General features: G+C 47.0%; 1 non-coding gene across 1 annotated transcript; it reads right to left on the bottom strand.

Annotated features, from left to right (window-relative positions):
• Positions 1-20,896: 20,896 nt before the first annotated feature.
• TRNAK-UUU (transfer RNA lysine (anticodon UUU)) lies at positions 20,897-20,968 on the bottom strand. Its single transcript has one exon. It is a non-coding gene; the product is annotated as a tRNA-Lys (tRNA).
• Positions 20,969-21,812: the final 844 nt, after the last annotated feature.

Genomic DNA, 21,812 nt, shown 5'->3' with positions numbered 1-21,812 from the left:
ACGCGCTCATATAGGCTGTTTTTTTATTGGTCGCATTAAGTGTCGTCCGCGGGAGAGTGAAATGGGAATGGGAAGCTGCGGGAAAATCGAGCTGAGGGCACCATTTTGTTTGCTTGCATTTTGAAATTTCTTCATTGAATGACTTCCGTTTGTATGCATCGATTCTCGTAATTCTTTTTTAGTCAGCATCTGTGGGACATAAAGAATTCATTTTAAGTGCAACCATTATCCGTTCAAGCCGTGTTTCGCAGCCCCTTTAACGTGCACTTCCATCGCACAATACACAGGCCTCTAGAATTACGCCTCCATCAAAATTCGACCGCCGCGGCCTGGATCGAACCCACGTCTTACGGGCCAGCAGCCGAGCGCCATAACCACTCAGCCACCACGGCGGCGGAGTGAAAGAAGAAAGGAAGAAAGAGGTGCCGTAGTGGAGGGCTCCAGAATTATTTCGACACCTGGGGATCTTTTATGTGCACTGACATCGCACAGCAAACGGGCGCCTTAGCGTTTCCCCTCGATTGAAACGCAGCAGCCGCGGTCGGGTTCGAACCCAGTAACTCCGGATCGGTAGCCGAGCACTCTAACCACTGAGCTTCCACGGCGGGGTGTTTAATATTAACTATTTTAATATAGTTGGTTTTTGGGGAAAGGAAATGGCGCAGTATCTGTCTCATATCTTTGGACCCCTGAACCGCACCGTAAGGGAAGGGATAAAGGAGGTAGCGATGTTTTTATTTTTTTATTGGTTTTTGGGGAAAGGAAATGGAGCAGTATCTGTATCATATAACGTTGGAGACCTGAATCGCGCCGTAAGGGAAGGGATAAAGGAGGGAGTGAAAGAAGAAAGGAAGAGAGGTTCCGTAGTGGAGCGCTCTGCAATAATTTCGACCACCTGGGGATCTTTACCGTGCACTGATATAGCACAGCACACGGGCTCCTTAGCGTTTCGCCTCCATCGAAACGCAGCCGCCGCGGCTGGGTTCGAACCCGGGAACTGCGAATTAGCCGCCATAATTTAGCCGTGCCGCAAACTACCCGAATCATGCGAATGAGTTATTGTAACGCTGATTTATACGGCATTAGGCCGCCGCAGTTTAACAGGTATTTAAGTGATGCCAAAACTAAGCTTATAAAAGTCTTGTTTTCATTGCACAATGCACTGAATTGGCTTCATAAGGGCACACCTAAAATGAACAGCGTTTGAGACATGGAGGAAAAAAAAAACTGAGGAGGGCTCATCCGGCGAGACCTTTGAATCCTAGTCGTAAAAAGTAAAAATGCATTAAAAAGAAGGGACTCGGTCGCCCCCCGCCCCCCTGTGACCACGCCACGTGATAGCGTGCGGTGATATATAGCGCCGCTGGGCGCGCATGCGCGGAGTAGGGCGGCAGACTGATTGTAGATGAACTTCCTCGCTGTAGACGGCTGCGCCACGGGCCGCGCAGACGCGCGCACTAAGACATACCTACACCAAAATACCAAGTACTGACTGGGAGAGCGAAAAAACGGGGGAGGGAACGGCTTCACCAGCGCTTGGCTTGCGAAGGCCGGCCGCTTGGTGTCGCGCTCCCTCATAAGCTTTTTTTCCTCCATGCTGCATGTAGTTACACAGCAAAGAACTATTTTTCTTATGAGAAAAGTCAGGCAATTGTTTCATGGTTACTAAATTCCTGATGAAATTGCAAGTCTTGGGCAGAGTTTTCATAGGCTAACCATTCCCAGCTTTTCTAGTCAGAGTGGGTACTCCTGACGGAAAGCTACAAATTCTACATTAATTCCGCTGGAGTTAACGGGAATTATAATTTATCCAGTCGGACATATCTGGGTAAATAACTAAGCTGCAAAACACATTTTGCAGCTGGAATTAATTGGTTTCCAGCTGGCAGGATATGATTTCTACCTCAGTAATCAAATTTGAAATGGGATCCTTTTTTTTACCTGGGCTGTCAACCTTGCATGCATGTGACACAAGGTTACTCTCTGCCTGTGCCCCCAGTGGCACTGCGTTAGATCCAACTTTCACTGACTCAGCCATTTGCACATTGCTTCCTAGAAGTTGGTGATGCCGTTTGGTGATTTTAGGAAAAATTGCAGACAACCTCCTTACCCTCTACACTCTTAGTATGACTGGGCCATCGATGATGAATATGTTGCTATTTTACTGTTAAACAAAAGTGGCTGTTGGCTTCGCCATTTTGACGTTTATAGAATGCAGCTCTGTCGAAAAAGTAATGGCTCTGTGTGCAAGCCATACTAGTCACTATGTGATGTTGCACTTGATAATGAACTGCAATTAGGCTGCATAATGTATTCCCGCATGCATGAAAGACAGTGATGAAATAAATAACTTCAGTTGTCTTTCCTCCCACAAAGTGTACACTGTGGGCGAAAAACATACCTCACTACTCTTAGGCGTAGCAGCTTGTCTTGTTACCAAAAAAACACTCCGTTACTGTGATGTGCACATGCTTTCCATACCGTTTTTCTACAGTTGCACATCTGGCGAAGTCGCTTCTTAACACTTCTGCTGGTGCCACATGCCACACTGCACTGGTGATATTATCTGGTAGTATAACAAAAAAACTTTTTTTTTTGTGTTGAGTGTACAAACAAGAAAGCCTGGGTTCTGTGGTTGCAGGTGCTTATGGAATTCGTGAAGGGCGGTATGCTCTATATTTAGTCAGACAGCTGTGTACAGTAAGGCCGGAAGGAATCGTGAATGTGCATATGGTCTACTTTTCTACTTTGCAGTGAGATATCCATTTAGGAAGAGTTTATAAATGTGTACTTCGCTTGATCCTTTGCTCAGAAACATGAATCAGGCTAGTTGCATACTGCAGCTGAAAAGCATGCAGATGGAGTATTTAGTTTTGTTCATAGAGGATGTTTGCATTTAAGTCCGGCCTCACTGTACGCATGTGCCTTGCCATATTTTATTAATACTTCTTTTCATCTGAACTGCAGATGGAGATATTCTCTGCTCTGCAATCTTTTGTACGCACGAGACTTATTGTTCGCCACTGCATTTTGCCTTCCTTGATTTTCGATGATCTGGTGGACGCTTCTTTCTGTCCTTTCACAGATGCCCTTAGCCCTCTATAAATGCGAAAACATTGTATGGCTATGTTTGTGGTTTCGTGTCATCACGAGCTTGTCCGCATGATTACGTCCGAACGAATGGGTTTATGTGAAAAAGAATGGTACCATCAGATACAGCATCAAAAAATCTAGTGCGGGAAGTCAAGGGTTTGAGGTGGGTTCATTAGTTCATTAGTTACAGCTAAATATGTCCAAAAGTTGCGCCGGGCCTGAGCAAAAGTGGCGCCAAATTTCAAAATACCAGAAGTGGGCGGTGCCAAGCATGGCGCCAAATTTGAAAAACGAATTGGGCATATGGGACAAAGAATGGCACCATCGGACAGAGCATCAAAATGTCTTGCATGGGAAATGGGGGCTTGAGCCGCCGCGGTGGCTGAGTGGTTATGGCGCTCAGCTGCCAGCCCGAAAGACGCGGGTTCGATCCCGGCCGCGGCGGTCGAATTTCTATGGAGGCGAAATTCTAGAGGCCCGTGTCCTGTGCAATGTCAGTGCACGAAACAGAACCCAAGGTGGTCGAAATTTCCGAAGCTGTTCACTACGGCGTCCCTCATCGCCTGAGAGGCTTTGGGACGTTAAACCCCCATAAACGAAACCAACCCAAATGGGGGCTTGAGGTGCGTTATTTAGTTGAATAATTACAGCCAAACATGTCCAAAAAGTGGGCGGGGCCAAAGCAAAAGTGGCGCCAAATTTGAAGACAACGGAAGTGGGCGGAGCCAAGCGTGGCGCCAAATTTGAGAAACTGGCAGTGTGACCGGAGCCAAGCGTCGCGAGAAAATTGAAAACGAAGCCTGGGGCTAAGTTTCAAAATAATAATAATAATTGGTTTTTGGTGGAAAGGAAATGGCGCAATATCTGTCTCATATATCGTTGGACACCTGAACCGCGCCGGAAGGGAAGGGATAAAGGAGGGAGTGAAAGAAGAGAGGAACAAATAGGTCCGTAGTGGAGGGCTCCGGAATAATTTCGACCACCTGGGGATCTTTAACGTGCACTGACATCGCACAGCACACGGGCGCCTTAGCGTTTTTCCTCCATAAAAACGCAGCCGCCGCGGTCGGGTTCGAACCCGGGAACTCCGGATCAGTAGTCGAGCGCCCATGGAAGAGTGGCGAGTTACCGCGGGCTTCCACCGTGAACTCGAACCGTTTTCCTTATTGTTCATCCCTGAACTGTTTTTTTGCTCACCAAAACCATGGTCATGAAAACAGAACTTTGCTTGAACCCTGCCCCTGCTGTCACACATGAGAAGTGTCTTTGAGCAGTAACAAATTAAAGCCATTGTAATAGGTCTTCACCTTCCTCTATGTTCCTCTCCTTCCCCAATGTTTAGTAGCATATGTGAATATATTTTTTCAAGCCGACTTCACCTTCCTGATAGTAAACCTTTCCATTTTACGAGGTGAGGAGTCTTGCTGCATTGAAAGGAGCTGCCTGCCGCTGCAGTTGGTACATTGCAGTTGTTCTACAGCAAAGGACTTGTAGGGCTGTGCATGACAAACTTTGTTTCACCTCTCGTTTTTGTGCGTACTTGCATCACACGCGCAGTGTAGCTGCCAAAATGCTTTTGGTAAGTGCTATGTGCTCATGTCAGACAGAATTAATAAGATTGAGGGCATTTCCAAACATTGAAAAGCAAGTAGCATTCTTGAGAGCCCTTTTTAAATAAAATAGTGTACCTGCCACTGTAAACAATGGATATGCGTCGTGCTGTATAAATTTTTTGTGAGGTGTGCATGCAGGCACACCTTATATTTAAAGTTTACAAAGCAAAGGATGAGTCCTCATATAGTGAATATCTTCCTGTTTTGCTTTCGAATTTCAAGCATTTGACTATAAGACACTATACTTGTTCGAAACGTTGCGTTTCACGCGTATCGCAGACGTGTTTCGTATGCGGCCTGTGGCAAGCGTAACCAAGGATAGCGTTAAATTCGATGCACCTGGATTCCTAAAATCTATATGGGATTGCCGTGCTAAGCATAGTTTTTTCGCAGCCAACACTCGCTGTTTAAGGCCCCACTTGTTTAGACCGATCTCCTGCGCGCACTACACCGTTCCACCCCACGCGCTACACCGCTGAAAATGACATATTGAGGTTAACCTTTCCAATTACACTGATGCGTTGAGGTTATGATCGGCAGCCGATAGCCAGCCGTTTCTCCGCCAGTTCGTCTCTCCGTGACTCTGATCCGACCTGACATGTACGAAATCGCCGCATACGGCGATAATTCGACGCGACGTGCTGCGCGATGGCTTTGGACGGTGAGGTGAGAGCGGTTGCCTCGAAGTTGCCGACACCGCTTAATCAATATCTATGGTTCTTAACGTTGAAGTGAAAGCCTGGGAGGAGCTGTGGAACGGGAAAGTTGTTGTATATGGCATCCCTTCATTGCGCTTGATGCTGTCGGACGTCTGAACGGGTTGCTACCGCAACCCTAATGTCTCATAACGCGAGGTGACTGAACACAGAAGCGGCCACAACTGAGCAACGCTGCTGAAACGCGCCGCTCTGCCACCAAGTCTCCTCGCTTTATGCCGATGAACCAGCGACCGCGTAGCAAAGATTGCTTCATGCAGTATAATTACCGCTAAGCCCTTTATTTGAATTGCGACCAACTTGCAGGGCCTTTCGCGTCGCATTCAGCACCATTAGCAGCTGTCTTGAGGCACGTCTTTAGAGCATCGGTGTTTTTTTGCACTCGGTGCTAGGTAGTTGGCGACAGTATATATTTTTTCCTAATTTTTTTTATTTGCACTTTCGTCATCTTATTCTGCGTTTACGTACTTTGGCGCCGCCCCGATGCATATGTCACGGACACACGGGTACTCCCCGCTCTGGGCGAATTTGCGAATATCGAGAATCAGGCCCCAGATGACATTTTACAAGTGAGCAGATTTATTAGCAAAGCACAGTTACATTTTCACGCCTTGTGCTTAGAACGGGCGTCTCGATACTAGAAACCTTTTTAAGAACGTAATGACATGGGGGTACCATGTGTTGCATGATGAGCAAAAGCTAGCAGCTTGCGGTTAGGCCTGACGACGGGCTTCTGATGGCAGCTGCGGCCCCGGATTTCAAAAAACAGCAGGGTCTAAACCTGTAATACGTGCAAATAAAGAAAGAAAACTACGGGACGTTAACTCCTTAGACAGGGGGCTTGAGGGGAAATGCAGAAATGGTTTTGTCATTTTGGGAAGGGGTGCCCTTTTGCGACAGGGTGGGAGTAGCCAGATGCAGTCAGCAGTCGATGCGTGCGTAGGTGGAGTCGGGGAGATGTGTGGGGATGGGGTGGGCGTTCATCTGCAGGTCACGCACGGTCGAGCATGATCCCTATATAAGAGGGCCGTTCGGCAGGTCAGATACAGTGAAAGAGAGGGAAGAAGAGGCTGTAGAGGGAGACGGAGACCGCAACTGTCATCCGTTGTTTTCAGACTAATCAGTGATCAGTATTCTGGCCCATCAGCCTGATGCGTTGCAATGACGCATGCGTGACGTCAGCTCATTCTGCTTTACAACAAGGACAATGACGCGGCATAAACGGAGCCATAGCCCTAAGAACTAACGCGGAAAAAAAATGATTCGAGGCTGCCGAGTTTGACACATGAACAATGGTGCCATGCGCTCACAGTTCCCCAAATCCAGAATATTCCTGCCTAACTAGCGGCTTGCGCGAGAATACCAACTCAGGCGTTCTAACGCGCGCTAGTTGATCATGACTCGTGCGGTGCGAAGCGGTGCTCGATCAGCAGTTCATTACTATTTATGATACCTGCGTGTGAAGGGCAAAAATACAGAGAAAAGCGATCCTCGACGGAGTTTTGTTGCGTTTCATTCAGTGTGCCTTCTCGAAGGAAAGTCCTCACAGTGTTGTCTTGCTGCATCTCAGGAAACAGGATGCCTCCTGGAGAGCGCTTAAGTTTTAAAAAAAACGTGTCGGTGGCCATGGTCGCTTATTTGAATCAGTTGACTCGGGACGACTACTTTCTACCCGGTTATTATAAACTTACCTTCTGACCACCAGTTTAATGTACTGTAGTTAGGCTATGATCATCATTTCGTTTTTTAGACGTGGCGTCACTGACAACTGAACTTGTCTCAGAGCATTCTGTGTTAGCTCGAGCGGTTTTAATCTCGCTGTAACTGACGCTTGCTCTCGGTGAGTAAGCCATTAGGCTAAGGTTTCAGTGCGCTCCAGCTGCGAAAGTGCCACGCTCAGCACAGGCGGACGACAAAGCGACGATGTAATTGAGGGCAAGAAGATATTCATCTTTATTCCTCCACCTGATCCCATAGCAACGCTCGTCGCTGTGGTTACGAACACGCCGATAACGAAAGCGCCAGTTGCCTTCGTAGAGAACGGCGCCGCGCCTCGCCAACCGCGTGGTGATTGTCGCCGTTCTGGTGACGTCATTGTGCTGATTCTTTTTACTCGCGACCCAACGCCCATCTGTCGTGTATGCACCATTGTATTTATTCCTTACTTTTTAGAGTTTCTGCTGATAGTGACAGCAGTTTTCATTTGCCTAATATTTTGCACTTCCAGCGAAAGTATTCGAGCTTTGAAGGCTCAACTCTATACCATATTATAAATATGCAGTTGTTTTTGTGAGAGCACATAGAATAACACCATTAGGGGTGTTAGAGGTGCACTAAAGTCTATAATTATCGATCAGCACTTGCTTTTCCTTGTTCATACACTTCACCCAATCGATCAGCACTGTTTAAAGATCCCAAATTCCATGGGCACGCTCGCTTTTATCCGTCTGTCTACTCACCCACTTTTGATGTATATATGTTTTTTCTTGGCGTTTACGAACCGAAATTGATTGTGGCTTTCCGTTTACCTGAATTTTGCTGCACTCTTGTTTTCGAGCGCAGCCAACGACGCAGCCCTCGCACCGCATCTGCTGAGGAGCAGGACATAAGCTTGCGCTCCGCGCATCGTCATGTGAGCCGAGCTGCTGTCGCTCGGAGGGCGTCCGACCGAGGTATACAGTACTGCTGCCTCTGCCAGCTGGTTCAGTAAGTAGTCTCAAAAGCCCCTGGGCACTCCTTATACTACGGTTTTCCGCAGCGTCACGGGCAAAACACGCCACGAGGAACTGGCGTTAGCAGTGATTACACGCAGCTGTTGTGTCTGTGCCGATACGCCTGGTTGAACAATGACGCAATTAGAGCGAGCGCGTCTTACATGTAAAGAGTTCGGCACCCAGCGGCAACTAATTAAGCCATATATCACCGTGGCATCTGGAACAATCACAGTGGCAGATGGCACGGGTATACGGGCAGTGTAACTGTGGACCAGACAGTGACTGCAGATCTGGATTATTAGATGGAACTTGGAGAGAAAAAAGTTATATGATCTAAGCTTACCAGATTAACGCATTAATTAGTGAAAGCTGATTGGCATTTGCGGCCGAGAGGTCTAAAGTGGCAGGCCCATTTTGCCGTTTCACATGCGATAGCCCTGTTGGGCGTCTTAGATATGCTAGTGTTGGCGCCTATACGCTCCGTGAATACCCGGCTTTCTGCAGCAGCCGGTAGTTTTGAGTCAGGCGTACCCATTCACCATACTACACTAATGGATTACACTGAAGCCAACCACTCAAAAAACATTTATGTTGTGTGGCGAAGCTCTTACTGCAGGACGTCCGAAGCTCTGCTCGCCAACTTCTGGCCAACTTCAATCTCCTTCGAATTCTATTTGCCCTTTCTTTGCCTACCACATATTTTCCAATGTGCAGAATAGCTCGCGCAGTGTGCTTTCGACACGCGGGAGCGGTTGTCTTACAGAAGCCAAAGAACTCATGCAAACCGCCCCTGAATTTGGCCGTTTCCAAGCAACTGAGAATCCGCGCTTATTCCCGTTTTTCACCGATATCGCGCACTGAGCAAAACACCATTGGAAACTTTCAAGGGCTTTATACGTTTCTCGTTGTAAGGCCATTTTGTCGAGAGAAGGCTCAGAACTTGCTGAAAGAGCACACAAGCGCGCGAATCAATTGTGTACGCCTAGGTAGATACCTCGGTTTGAGCGCGGTGCGGCTGCTCTTTGCGACGCTATTGACGGCCAACGGGAGAACGAAAGAGCGATATAAATTGGTAATTGGCTCCTCGCTGGCCTCAGTTTGTCATTATTCCCAGTGAATCTTCACATCGCCCACAGAGCGCACTTGACGCGCGCGAATAATTTGGATTAGTGAGGCCGGTCATGCCAGTTCCACCAACATGTTGTCGAACATTCCATCACTATAAGGCCACCTTCGGGCCAAGAAAAACAGTAATTAAAATGAGGAAGTCTGTTTTGAGTTTGCCGAAGTCTCTAATAACTGATCTCCGGGGCCCTGAAACATTGATAGGAGCACTTCTCACCTTGGCAAGATGGTGAACAAAACAGTGCACGCTGCTGAAAATCTCTCGGTAATTTCGCGCTCCTCTCGGAAGTAATAAATGCCTGGCGCTCCTTTCAAATGCATTTACGGGGATTCCTCCTTTTTTCATCAATCTGCGCTTGTGATTATGTAGAAGAGAAAACGCATTTTTGCCATATGGCATGCACTTATGATTTATGTCCGCTTTCTTGTATGCCACGTTTGTATATATTTATGGACGCGAGGTATTTTGCCCCAGATAACGTGAGATAAAGGAGCTGCTAAGCTTATGACATCTTATGGCCTATATTTCTTTTTACATTCGCCGTGAGTAGACGGCTGACGGTGAAGGCGCCAGTGAGACGCTAAAACGGGCTTGTGAGACGGCACTGCTGACCTGATCGGCGATGCGCACAGACGAAATTCAGAAGCGCGACTTTACCCCCCTGTCATTCAAAAAAAACGCGAAAAGGTCCAAATTTCCTGCGTTGACTCGCGTTTAAGCCTTGAGCTCTCCGTAAAAGTACCGTAGTACTTGAGGTACTGGGCAGAGGCGTTGGCAACGCACCTAATTAATGTCCCGCACTCCGTCGCGTAGTTCGTTAGCGCGGATTCTCAGCAGTTTTCAAATAGCCCAATTCGGTGGCGATTTCCGTGATTTCAAGGCTTCTGTAAGAAAACCGTTCTCGCGTATCGAAAACACACCGCGCAAGTTACTCTGCACACTGAAAAATGTGTGACATGGAAAAAATGGGCAAAAGAAAGGGAAAGGTTATTGCATTTGACGAGAAGTGTCCCTGCAGCACTTCGGACGTCCCCAAGCTTCAAACGGAGCCACAGCCATCATGGTAGCAAGGTTTCGCTGCGTTTCAACAACGTTTTAAAATTTTAAGTGTTTTGCACGCCTGTGGTACAGGCTTTGCCACATACCTTAAATGCCTCTTGAGAGGTTGGCTTTTTTGTAGTGCGCTGGTGTAGTTAGATGAAAGGGTACGCCTGACTCGCCACTACTTTGCGGCCTTCGCTTCGATCGTGTTCCCGGCTGACTTAACGCACGCCAGGGCACGCTTGCACGAAGCAAGCAGTTTGGTTCCGGCGTTATTGTTTTTTTCGCAGTCTAAACCTTCAGCTCGCTTTGAGAAAAGGGAAGGCGCATAAATGGTCTCTGGGTCAGTAGATAGCTGAATCGCGCTTAGAGGTAGCGGTGATGTCCGTGCCCCAATTGGGTTCTTAGACTTCGTGGGTTTTTAGCAAAAGAATGGCGCATAACTGCCTCTCTAGGTCAGTGCACACCTCAGTCTCATTTGGTGGTACGCTGCAGTGGTGTCCACCTAACACGTTACCCGTAACGCATTATATGGCTGCCTTTGTACCCCTTATATCGCTTCTACTAAGTGCCTTGTTGAAAGATGACTGATTTTGCTTTAAATAATGGCTGCGATGCATTTGGAAGGTACTCACAGGTGATTAATTTCAGCTTTCCAGTATCCCTCTGTGCACTGCTGTATTTGGGCAGTGCCCACCTATGTTGCGGAAACCTGGAGGCTAACGAAAATCCTTGAAATAAGGCAGAGGACAGCGCAGCCCAGGACCGCAAAGCGAGCTATGGGGCAGTGGAGCAGAAAGAGCAGTGGGTTAGGGAGCAAACGCGAGCTAATGATGCCCTAGATGAAATCAACATCAAGGGGAAGTATACATGTATAGGACATGTAGTACGGACAGTTAAAGGTCTGACGATTCCTTAGGGTGACGGAGTAGATTCCAAGACAAGGCAAACGTAGCTCAATTTGGCAGAGCCATTGGAACAGATCAGATTAGGAAGATGGCGGTTACTCAGCAGCCGCGGCTGGCACAGGACAGTGTGAGATAGGCATTTGTTCTGCAGTGTACGTTGTTGGTATGGTGGTGATGATTGCACGGAGCCCGCTAGACTGTTGTGAGGTTTCCGCTGGTTTACCGACGGGAACAAAAATACTTAGTTATTATTTCTGCTGGCTTCCCTTATTGCGTCCATCATCTCTAACGCCTCGCCATCCACTCTAGAAAAGATGAGGCATGTTTGAAACGAATCAGTAGCTGTATCTGCATGCCAAAAAAAAACAGCCGCGCCGCAAAATATAGGGGCCGCAATTACGGCATACACGACCTTTTGGCAGTCCCGGCCGTGTCTTCGCTTTCCGTAGGGTGTAGAAAGAGTGAGCGCTGAGACGCGATGGCAGCGATAGGCGAGTGGAAGGCCGAGTCTTCTGCACTGCGAGTGGAAATAAGCATTCGAAGAGTAAACACGCTTTTGAGAATCCCTCCGGTGACCGAGCGAACGCGCGTGGCCTGTGTTATTGGAAGCGCTCAAGGAACTGGGGTGCATGCATCCTACGTCAGCGTAGCGCCGCAGTTTTCACGTGTCTTTATCTCAGTAAGGTGCAATCGCACCTGCGCTCTTTACAGTGCGTGCGCAGATGTCTTAAACTTCACTCATGTGCACGTAAGCTGGGTAGTCAGATGCAACTCGCAAGTCGATCTCATCCCACAATTTGTGGCTCCCACAGAAGCTTCCCAACCAATTGTTTTAGTAGGCTTTGACTTCAGATTCGTATGGCTGTTTTTTTGTTTGTGTTTGTTGCGTGCGGTTCTCTAATCTGTTCAGCTTACAACGCAACATCAAATATCATTTTTGATGGTAGGAATTGCATGCTTTCATGGATGTCGCAATAGAGACGGGGAATCGACCTGATTATTGGTGGCCTGCGCAGTGCAATGATCTAGATTATTGTGTGCGGGGTAAATATTTTGGGCACCTATTTTTCTACACGCAGCAGAATGAAGCCAACACTGATGTTACTCAAGCAGGGGTTCTTAAAATGCGAAATTGAGCAGTACTGTCGAGAATGAAATTTTCATCATGAAGATTCGTTGCATATAGCCTACAGCTCCAAAACTGGGTACCTGCTGTTATTTAACATGCATTCAGTTAGGTCGTCGTGCAACAGTGCTGTATGGCGAACATGCGCCTGAAGAATTGAAAAGATATTGTAATGCTTAGTAACTACGAAAGCCGCCCTGCTAAACGTCGCAGTATCCGCTGTACAGAGTGGCTTTATGCGTAACCGGCTCAGGTTTCGCACTTTCCATTAAAACACGCGCACAGGCGGAGACAGCCACTCGCGACGGGCCCTGTTATTTATGGCTGGCCTTTCTTGTGGCGTTTTTTTTTAATGCTTCTCAGTTTGCAAACAGTATTGCGTCTCACCCCGTCCGTGCGGTCTCCCTACACATGGCAGTCGAGAGCAACCGGGTGCCTCTCGTTTCTTTTTTTAATCCGTACAGATTTTTCCTTGCAAAGCCGATAAAGGTACAACAGCGAGGTGTTTCCAAATGCATCGTACGTTATGGCAGGTATTATGTTATGGTAGTAGGCAATTAAGAGAATTCATTAGTTATTTAAAGTGATTAACTTTTTAACTGATGATTTCAGGGCACAATTTTACATCACGCAATAGCAGGCTTTCAACATTCTCAGCGTGAGTTCGCCTAAATCGGCATTGTGGCTCGAGATATCGAACGTGGCATTAGGTGCGCAAAATGACCCGATACCAAAATAGACGCACGACATGCGCCGGAAGAGGTATAGGGCCGCTTCAAGCTAAGGGACTCGGTCAACGAAAAAACCACGCCAAGTAGAGTTAGGAGACACGCTCACCTGTCTGGTAGCGTTCTTCGTTAGGGGCTCTCGACTGGACATAAGCGTCTCACAGTGGTCTCACAGACGCAAGCTATATGGGGTTTCCGCTGCGTTCATCGCTATATCGAAGTGGAGGAGGCCGCAAATGCTGCCAGCATAGTCTCCCGCTTTACGAAGTCATCCTCGTCGATGCATTTTCGCCCGCCATGAAGCCACGCTGAGCAATTTGTCAGCCTCTCAACTTATTGCTGAAACAGCAGCGTTTGTTGGCGTCGCGGCTCACCGCTCAGAGCGTCTCCGCCGTCTTTAGGTTGACGATTTGTTCCCTGTGAAGCAAGAGGGAAGGCTTCGGTCTGCCTGACGCCCAAGGAGCATTGCTTCGCTTTTTCTTTTGCTTTCAAGCGCGTCGCTCCGGCGTGAAGCTCGATAAAACTATTTCCGGCCCATCTCGCGGGTTGGTTGTGGTATGGGTTCGTTTTGCACGCACAATTCCGTCTCAAAGCTCAATTTTTCTGTGATTTTGAACCTCTCCGCTTCTTCCAATAGTATTGCGCCCGTAAAAAAATAATAAAAACTTGGTTAAAAATAATTACCTAAACATTTCACCTGCGCAGACCGCACTGCCGTATCGTTCAGGGCTGCTTCAAGAAAATTCTACACAGACTAGAAGAAAAAACTCCAGGTTAGCGTCGACGCTTAAGTTGAGTTCATTCGGCTCAGTCGTCCAAATATATTTGTAGTAGAGAGATGAAAACAAAGTAAAAGCTGCAAAGGAACAAGCTCAAGGGGTCACCTGTACCTTAAAAAGTTCTTTTTTGTTTTGCCTTTTGGGATGCGCGAGAGTAGGTCTGGCTATGCAACTCGACTTGAAGGCCGGTGGCCGAATTCGTTTCTCGCAGTTTTCAAATCGCGCTTTGCTCACAGTGCGCTGTATTCTGCTGTTTAGCTGCGGTAGGTCCCTTTAATACCTCTGAGCTGCTGATACGTGCAACGATCGAGTAAAAATCGACACTTCAGTCTTTTGAAACTGTCGCTTCTGTTTCACTGGCGCAATCAATCAATCAATCAATCAATCAATCAATCAATCAAGCGGCGAAACTCTCACGCATTGCTTGAAAGCTCAATTCCATCTTTAGAAAGGAGCGGCGCTTAATACGCCAGCCGTTAGGAGCAGGCGAGTCGTGTTAAGACTGAAGACAGTATGGATAAATGAACGCGCTCTTTTGAAAAGAGGCTCTATTCCATGAAAATGAAGAGTTTATTAGTTCGATAAGTCATAACCAGAATTTCTGGGCAAGCGTTTTTTTTTTTCACCAAGAAGTTATTTATCAACGCCCAATTGGTTTTCTGTACACAGAAAGCATACCGCGGTAACTACCAAGGAGGAGGCGAGGACATGACAAGCGCTGTAGTTGCCCTCTACAGTTAACGTGCTATGGTACCTGGGTAACGATGCACGAACATGACCAACCATGCCCTACCATATTCCCTCCTGCTTTTCTATGGCTGTCTGAACTACTCGATTCGAAGCCGCGACTTACTTTAAAAGCAAGCTTTTGTTACACATTCGAAGGTTAGACCATTCCCATTGATATGTTCATAAAAGTATATTACAATTTGCCCCTTACAATCTAACTGTTTTACAATCTTACAATTTGCCAATTGGCAAGTTGCCTTGAGATTAGAACCAACATCCAAGAAAGCTGGAATTGTATAAAAATTAAACACGGGTTTCGCCACCCCCAGCCATTTTCGCATGTAAAGTGCCATTTACCTATCGCGGATCCCGATGCTAAGCAACACTGCTATTCACTCCCAAACGTTCATCACGGAGCCCTTTTCAGTGTTTACCTCACCGGTTTGAATCGCGTGGCACGAAAAATTTTAGACGAAATTTTCTCGGCAATAAATGTTTCTTTTTTGCTTTTGGACAGATATCAACATAGCCAGAAAAAGCCACAAATCACCTTTGTACTAAGAACGGAAGTTCTGTGGAGTTGTCCCCAGTGTCTCTTTAAAATATGCTGGCAGTCGGCAGCTGCAGGGATTTACCGAAATAGGAATTTATGAAAGGCACGAAACAATTATCTGTGTCGCGTCCTCCTTTCGAAGAGTTGGCTCGTTTTTATGAACGACGCCCTACACGGTTGCAACCATCGCTCCATGTCACAACAGCGGTTTGTTTAATGGTCACGGGGAGTACCGTCGAATATAACGACAGCATGCAACGGAGCCAAGGTTCTCTCATGGCAGGTCCCACCTGCGGTCTTGTGCCATTTGACCTCTCGCTGTTTATTCTTGCAGCTTGTTTTGAAATCACAAATAAACTATCAACTTCAACTATCGTTCCATGCGGCCACAAAGTGCTGGATCCGAGGCGGTGACTAGGGAATGCAGTTCCGTTGTCGCATTACGGTAGAGTGTCGCTGAAGGAGCAGCCATCATTTATGAGTGTGCATGCCTTACTCTGGCTGGAGCTCTACCGAAGTGTCTCCCTTTTTTTATAAGACCACGTGGGCCTCAGCGGTCACTCGTGACCAATTTGCTGTTTTTAACACGATTACTAAGCGACTGTTGTCTGTGTCTGCCTGGTTGATTCACCACCCTCATTCATTCACTGTTTTCTCACCTACGCAGACGGCTGAACCTGAAGTTTATGGGCGCCCTGCGCGAGTTCGTCGGGTTCTGCTACGCCATGGAAAGGCGCGGCGACAGATTTGATTTCGTTTTTTACTGCTATTTCGATATTTGTGAATTTTATGTAATTGTAAATTGTGTTGTAATTTATTAAATGTGAAGAACGCCTTATTTGTCCCATAATTCCTTCAAGCACATATAAGTGCTCTGTGAGCACTTATCTACTCGTGGGGACTGTTCATTCGTCAAAAAAAGGTCAAACTGCAGGTGGAACAGAATTTATAAAAAAAAATGAGGCAACATTTCGTTTGGTTTATGGGGTTTGACGTCCCATAGCAAATCAGGCTATGAGGGACGCCTGGAGGGAACATTTTAAGCTCCGTCTGAAATATATGACGCCATAGCCGAATGGGTAAAGTCCTATATATGAAGGAGGTCATTCTCTACGTTGATATATCCCGGGGAGTCCCCATGCCCCTCCTGGTGCAGTGGTGCAGCGGTTAAGCGATGCGTCGGTGTCCTGCGATGGAAGGCGTTCCAAGCGGCGTGCCTCGTGTGCGGCCCAGGTTGATCTTTCCGAGCGACCAATCAGTTCAACTGCCAGCAGCCACGGTGGGCAGTTTTCTCACAGTCGGGTTCAGGTGCCCAGGTTGGGATGACAGTGCAAGGTCACGTGACCTAGGTGGCCCACCTGTCTCCTGGGTCGCTCTCGGGGCATCACCTGCCGGAGTCATGCTCGTGAATCTTCGCTCACAACACCGACTCCGACAGCGCCGACAGCAGATTTTCTGGACAATGGGGCCTTTAACGCTATCGCGTTAATACTTCGAGATGCGACAAGAAAGACTGAGTGCACCCACGCATGCTAGACCAATCATTCAGCTGTATGATCCACAGGTCAGGAGAAATAAATCACTTTACGTCAAAAAATCGGAGAATCGGCTTCTGTTGCTGCTCCTGTGTCCACAACTGCTATTCATGACTTTCGGTGAATATGTTGATATGACACTCGCTCTGCTCTCGAAACACTGAAACCAACCCAGACCCACCCAGGACTCGCTCCGACAGTTCGAAGTCAGAAACAAAGGACTATCCTGTACAGACCAACGCTTAATTGGCAATGTTTACACGCATTAACGACCGGACCTTGGCATTTGCCAATGGCCAGACCCATGGAGCTCTGGGCAGACATTAAGATGAAAGACAATAAAACATCAGTATAATGCAAAATTTTTGGTGTATTCATTCGCCTCGAAGTTCTTGAATCGAATACTAATATTCCTGATGTCATTGAGCTTGGGTGTCGTCGATTCAGGACGCCCCTGAATATTTTACAGCGCTCCAAGCAGCACTCATGACGCGTTGCAGTAATATGGAAGGCAAGTTCAGAAGAAATAATTTCATTCTGCATTGTATCCCTGATGCAGCTGAAACACGGAATTAGGAAAGAAAGCACTTGCTTCATTTTCAAACGCACTCTGCAGCGAATCCACGCGAATAGGTATACAGGGCGTATTTTTAAATTTTAATACATTTTGATTTTAGTACCTTCGTGATACATCGGTCTGCTCTCTTTAGCTGGATTGCACAGGAGGAGACATTATACTCCTCATATGAATCAGAAATTAGACGATTAATTAACGTCAATTAGGTAACATTTTTATTTTTTATTTTAATGGGCACGGTTTTAATCCGAAATTGATGGCCGTCAAATAGAAGGGGAGCCTTGGTTGTAAATTTTCTTAATTGGCAATGTTTTTTCAAATATCGAACGCCAAAAAATGCGCAATTGATGCCTTTTTAAGTTGGCTTTGCCGCATTATTTGAATATAAGATAGCATCGCTGCGCGTCATATCGCCGCTGTAATCAAGTTAACAACTTCTACATCATCAATTACACAAACTGCGTCAGCCCATTCACAGACGTCTCCACGGGAGCGTTGGGACGTCCAAGCACTCCAGCTAGCTCAAATACATTTGAGTAAGCGAGTGTACATGGTCGTCACAGGAGTTCAAAACACTGAAGATAAGTTTTGAGTGCGTCAATGTTTATTGCCCTTTGCACCTTCACTGAATCTTGAATCTTCTCGCTGAGCCCGTTCGTCATATTTTAAGACAGCTGCGGTGGCATTAATACTCTTCTGCCGAGCCCAATAGGTGAGGGCTGCTGCAAAACAAAACATAATAGTTCATTTTTATAGGTGAAGAGCACACAGCAAGTACAAATAAAATTTACGCTCTTTACCCACGCAAGTCTATGAGGTGTCCAGGGGTGCTCTCTGCAGCATTAAGACGCAATCGTGCTGAGCGGAGTTCGCTTCCATATACACTTCGGCACACGATCCGAACGCATGCCCACTTCTCGTATAGTAGAGATCAGTTGCATACATCACCAGCCTTTGTTTCAATCAACAGCGAGTTTGGAAAAACAGCCAAAGGAGTTAGCATAAAAATATAACGTGCCACTAAATGCGTTAGAATTTTTCATTACGAACGCAAAAATAGCATAAAATACACTTAAATGAGCGAACTGAGTACGCACCTGGAAAGGGCATGATTGCATCCTGTGAAAACGACTTGTAGTCCTAATTGGTATTGACGGGTCCACTTCGCCGAGTAGTCAAAGCAAGCAAACTGTCTTCCTTCAGCACCATCAAGGAAAGAACTGCTGAACAATCTCGCCAACAATAGTATGCGAAAAATTAATTCTATGTCGAGGTTCTTCAAACACAACGTTCCCGCGAAACACGATGAAAAATTGCACATGCCATCCGCGCGACCATTGCCGCAATGGCTACCCTAGCACGGACGGCGTGTGCGAAACTGACGCTTGTTTCGTCAACTTTTTTTAATTACTACTATCTTTTCACTAGCATAAAAAATAAGTTAATAATTTTTAAATTGTAACAAATTATTTTTCTCATAGCTGTAATTGTCAAGCATAGTTTGTGCTATTATTGACAAAATACGTTACGAACGTCAACGCGATGGCAACATCGAGGATGACACCCGCACCCGGTCCGCTGATGGCTGGAGACACGACATGTCGCGGAAGTCACAGTCTTAGAAGTTTGTTTTGGGATGGTTCGGCAATTGTAAATAAATAAATTTAATGTTACCATGTCCGAAACGCCTATGTCACAACGGGTTGAGACAGAAAGAGAACAGGCTTAATAAAACAAAAAATTAAGCAGTAATGCGTGCACACGATATTTTCGCAGCATATGCGTGTCGACACATGTTTTGAGGGAAGTGGTGTTATTCGCCAGGAGAGCGCCTACGGGCGTTTTCACATGCAGTGCACACAGTGCAATCGGAATGATGTTCTCTAACGAGCCAGCTTCCATGTAATTTCGCATTACGTTCACTTCTGCGCCTAATGACTGTGCAATGTGCTGAGCCGCAGCAGCAGTAAAAAAATTTACCATTTGGTTTTAACCCACGACCAGTTCTGCCCATTTGGCCCTCAATTGGGAATTTTTGCTTCCCACTTGACCCACAAATGGAACCACTTACTACCCAGTTGGTCCTCAGTTCCTACTGCTTGGTTCTCAACTGGGAATTGATGTTTCCCAGTTGTTGGCACACTTGACCAATTGCCTCCCACTTGGTCCTCAACTGTGACCAGTTGGGCTCCATCTGGGTTTCCAAGTGGAACCAGTTGGCTTCCAACTGGTACCAGTTGGTCTCCAACTGGTTTCCAACTGGTACCAGTTGGTATCCAACTGGGACCAGTTACTCCCAGTTGAAAGCAGTTACTCCCAATTGAATTTCCAGTTGAAGATTTTCACCTGGGGCGCCATACCGCCATTCGCAAGCCAGACCGAGGGGCAAGCTCAGCCGTCATTTACGATATACACTTCAGTGAACTCGGTTAAGCATCCATCTTTCCTTTCTCCTTCGCGCATCGAAAAGCAGCAGTGTCAAGCGTGAAGTCGCCGCTCACGATACCCGTTCCAAGAGAGGCTGCAGACAACCCGCCGTGCCCAATTCTGCGACGCAATCCGAGACGGCCCCGCTGGCGCTGCTAGGCCTAGCGCCTACGTCGCTGACAGACGCATCGTACGCACTCACGACTCTCTCGCCGTCTTCTGATCCTTTGCGCCGCCTGCTGTCGATTGCATCCCGACCGAAACTAAAATTTGCTCCTTCGTTCCGGAAGTAAGCGAAACAGATAAAGGTACACAGTTCCACTGGCGCGTTCTTTTGAACAGCAGCAGCAATTCTACCTCGCTCCGTCTCAGTTGCCGTACGGTGTTTATATCTACACCGTTCGGAAGGTTCGGAATGGCGACAACCACTCCGTTAGAGACGGCTGATGAACGATTGCGGAACTCGTTAGCACATCGTCAGTTCTAGCTGGTGTTGCTTCGATGTTTATGATATCATGTGCTCCGTTTTACCGGCGTTCTCGTCTGGCGATGCGGAGTTTTAAAGCGGACGAACACCGATAAACCTCCCATCTCGTGTCATTCGTGTTTAGTTTGTACCGGCAATCATTCACAGAAAAAAGTAAATGAATTATGCTGAACGTTACCGTTTGAAAACATAATTGATTAATTGCAAATTTAGCCATGGAGATGGAGGTTTTCGCTTTCGACCAGTGTTAACCTGAACTAACCCACCAGCAAATTTTTTTAGGAAAGGAAATGGCGCAGTAGCTATCTCACAATTCTCGGTGGACGCCCGAAACACGCTGTAAGGGAAGGGATAAAACAGCTATTGAAAGAAGAAAGGAAGAAAAAGGTGCCGTAGTGAATGCCTTCGCAATTAGTAGTAGTAGTGGTTTATTAAAATATTTATCAAATGGTAGGATAAGGTTTTTGCTAGCCCCGGCATCAGCCATCGAAGCTCAAGCACCTGAGCTGGGGCATAATAATAATAATAATAATTGGTTTTTGGTGGAAAGGAAATGGCGCAGTATCTGTCTCATATATCGTTGGACACCTGAACCGCGCCGTAAGCGAAGGGATAAAGGAGGGAGTGAAAGAGGAGAGGAACAAAGAGGTCCGTAGTGGAGGGCTCGGGAATAATTTCGACCACCTGGGGATCTTTCGCACAGCACACGGGCGCCTTAGCGTTTTTCCTCCAAAAAAACGCAGCCGCCGCGGTCGGGTTCGAACCCGGTTACTCCGGATCAAAAGTCCAGCGCCCTAACCACTGAGCCACCGCGGCAGGTTGAGCTGGGGCAGCGGAATTAAAGGATAGCAGGCAGAATGAGAAATGAAATGAAAGTGGCGAAGGGGAACAGGAAGAAAGGATCTGGGTAGAGGTAATATAGACAGTCTATTTACACAGTAAGAATGGTGTACAGGTTGCGCGTGTGATTAGTAATTGAAACTAAAATTGAAAATTGGATTTCGAGGAAAGGAAATGGCGCAGTAACTGACTCACATCTCGGTGGACGCCTGAACTGCGCAGTAAGGAAAGAAAGAAAGGAGGGACAAGAGAAGGAAGAAAGAAGTGCCGTAGTGGAGGGCTCCGTAATAATTTCGACCACATGGGGATCTTTAACGTGCACAGACTGCAGTCGCGGAAGTTGCAGTTACGACAGGCTAGTCAGATTTTCAGGCTAGTTTTTGCGTGCAAGGTGCTCGTAGTGACTGAAAACCTCCTTGTGCTGAAATCTGTGCACTTGGTGACTTCAAGTGAGTGTTACACATGCCATCCTGCTTTGCGCCCGTCTGCACAAGAGGCAACAGAAATGACGCCACTGATAATAATTTTTTCACACCACCTCACGATGACAGCCACATAATAAATGGGAGCAGATACTAGGGACAACTTCTGCGAGGGAGAAGAAAGAGAAGAGTCCTGGCACTGAAGGAAGAACTCAGAATTTAAAGACAAGGAACCCCAAGAGCACTGGTCGATCTCCTGCCTTTGCAGCGCCTCGGGTTCGTGTCATCAGCATGTGGCATGACAGGGCACAGCTCGATGCTTGTACACTAAAACAGTGTTGTCGTTACATCCGATGGTGTGAATTGCTATAACCGACGAAAATCATAGTGAGAAACTA

Source organism: Amblyomma americanum, chromosome 1 (genome assembly GCF_052857255.1).
Source record: "Amblyomma americanum isolate KBUSLIRL-KWMA chromosome 1, ASM5285725v1, whole genome shotgun sequence".
NCBI lineage: Eukaryota > Metazoa > Arthropoda > Arachnida > Ixodida > Ixodidae > Amblyomma > Amblyomma americanum.
Note: the sequence above shows the minus strand (reverse complement) of the source record. Positions and strands in the feature narration are given on the sequence as shown.